Source organism: Halyomorpha halys, unplaced genomic scaffold (genome assembly GCF_000696795.3).
Source record: "Halyomorpha halys isolate HHAL.00 unplaced genomic scaffold, Hhal_1.1 Scaffold1315.1, whole genome shotgun sequence".
In the NCBI taxonomy this organism is placed as follows: Eukaryota; Metazoa; Arthropoda; class Insecta; order Hemiptera; family Pentatomidae; genus Halyomorpha; species Halyomorpha halys.
In genome coordinates, this window is record NW_027112745.1 from 58,557 (window position 1) to 61,012 (window position 2,456).

At 28.0% G+C, this 2,456-nt stretch overlaps 1 long non-coding RNA gene across 2 annotated transcripts in view; it reads right to left on the reverse strand.

Moving 5' to 3' along the window:
• LOC106689271 (uncharacterized) overlaps nt 1-2,456 on the reverse strand; it is a 16,286-nt gene that overhangs the window by 7,856 nt on the left and 5,974 nt on the right. Inside the window, exons 2-3 of one of the 2 annotated variants that reach the window (XR_010844266.1) lie at nt 1,784-1,834; nt 976-1,032 (exon numbers count right to left, since the gene is read on the reverse strand). This is a non-coding gene — a long non-coding RNA (uncharacterized lncRNA). The remainder of the gene's footprint in view (nt 1-975; nt 1,033-1,783; nt 1,835-2,456) is intronic. The other variant, XR_010844267.1, reaches the window with a different exon arrangement.

The following is a 2,456-nucleotide window of genomic DNA, read 5'->3' on the forward strand; positions in this document are numbered from 1 at the left end:
TGTTGGGACTGCAACAAAATTCAATAATTATTAAATAAATTAACAAATAATTGAGTATCAATAATTTATGGTTTCAGCTTTATACTATAATTTCAGTTTCACAAAAAAAAAAAAAAAAATCATAAAAAAAAGTAGTTAAGTTATTTCAATAATAGCAAATACATTAACACAAATTCAGGATACAAAAACTAAAAAAGCTTTTATCATGATTAAATACTAATCATACTAAAAATATGTTAGTAACTATAACAAAACCAATAAGAACGGTTAAATAAACAAAACAATATTTCTCATACAGTATACAATTAAACAAACTATCACACTAAAACTTCAGAAATCAATAACATAAAATTGCAAGAATTAGTTGATAATAAATTACAATCAAAAAAGAAAATTTATTAGTAGACAAAGTTGATTTGATAGTTTTGTTTATCATTTGGGGCAAAATGTCTAAGATACACCTCCAAGAGTAGGTTCACATAAACAATATGTCAAAAATTAATGAGCATGTAAATGAAAATATTTTCCAACCTAAATATTTTCCAACCTTCATAGTTTTTCTGATGCGATAATATTTTTAAAAAATTTAAGAAACAATAAAAGGAAAAATTCTCATCAGGAAAACAGTTTGCATTAGTTACATTTGCCATCATTTGACTAAACTATCAAAATTTTGAAGCTATAATGAACAATAGGCAACAGAGTGTCACGCATTGTTCCACACACACATGTACATAAATACATAATTTATGGAATATATTTTGCTAAATTTTTAAATATGAAATAATGATTCCAAGAAATAAATATAGGTAATAATTTTATTGATATTATTTCATCAAATAATCATTACTTTGAAAATAAATCTTAAATTTATTCAATAAATGCATTCATTAAACAGTGCTCAGGTTTAGTTTAAAAAATTCATTTTTAGCAAAAACTTACAATAATATGATATGAATCAAAAATTTCACTCACCATTATAAACCTCCAGTCTTTCTTCTTCTTCTACTTCTTCGATAACGATTGTTGGGACTGCAACAAAATTCAAAATTATTAAATAAATTAACAAATAATTGAGTATCAATAATTTATGGTTTCAGCTTTATACTATAATTTCAGTTTCACAAAAAAAAAATTATTGAGCATGTAAAGGAAAATATTTTCCAACCTTCATAGTTTTTCTGATGCGATAATACATAAAAAAAATTAAGAAAAAATTCTCATCAGGAAAATAGTTTGCATTAGTTACATTTGTCATCATTTGACAAAACTATCCAAAATTTTGAAGCTATAATGAACAACAGGCAACAGAGTGTCACGCATTGTTCCACACACACACACACACACACACACACACACACACACATGTACATAAATACATAATTTATGGAATATATTGCTATATTTTGATCACAAATCCGGATTTTTTTAAACATTCTCACTAGAGAAATTTCATTTCTATGGCAATCGGAGAGCACATGGTCTGTCCAACATCACCAAACTTTTTCGCAATTAAAGCCTCCCATATAAATACAGGGATTCTAGGATGGAGCTAAAGGCAGTTTTGATGTCCAGCAAAGTCAGATACATTTCCCTGCTTCTAACCCAAAACATTGGGGCTTAATGAATAGTTCAAATTATTTATTATTCGTAACTTTCAATATACCATTCCCAAAGTGGAAAAGTAGAAACATCACACAGAAAATAATAAATAATACAAAATATAAAATATTATTCTTGAACTCTCTCTCTCAAATATTACAATAACATGAATAATTCTCACCGTTATCTGGAACAGAAGGCTCTCCTTCCTGTTGACTATGAACATGACCACCTGTAGACAAGAAAATAATACTTTAAAAAAGAGAATTCAAATGAAATAATAATTTAAATTCAAATATAAAACCTGAAATCTGGAAGGAAATCACATTTTATTCATTAATAATTAAGCCATATTATATTTCACTAGTCTTTCTTTACTTCCCTTTTTACAACAGTTTGGCTATTGATGTTATCTTTAGGTCTACTAAATATATTGATATGAAAGCTTGTTGATTATCATAAAAACTTTTCAATAAATATCATAATAAGCCTTTCTTAAAAATAAAATATGTTATGTCAAGAACAATGAGTGGACAAAAAAAAACATAGTTGAAACAGTCAGCATGGCAGCTTCATTCTCAAAATTGGCAGAACCGCTGCTATATTGAGCAAGTAAAGGAAAATCTTTTTCCAACCTTCATAGTTTTTCTGTTGCGATATTTAAAAAAAATTTAAGAAACAATAAAAGGAAAAATTCTTAGCAGGAAACATAGTGTCACGCATTGTTCTGCACGCACGCACGCACGCACGCACACACACACACTTGGGTATCCGATGTGAGTGGTAAAGTTGCAGTGTGGGCCTGTAATTCCCAAGCTATTCAGGAAGTGAATACTACATTGCACTCCGGCTTT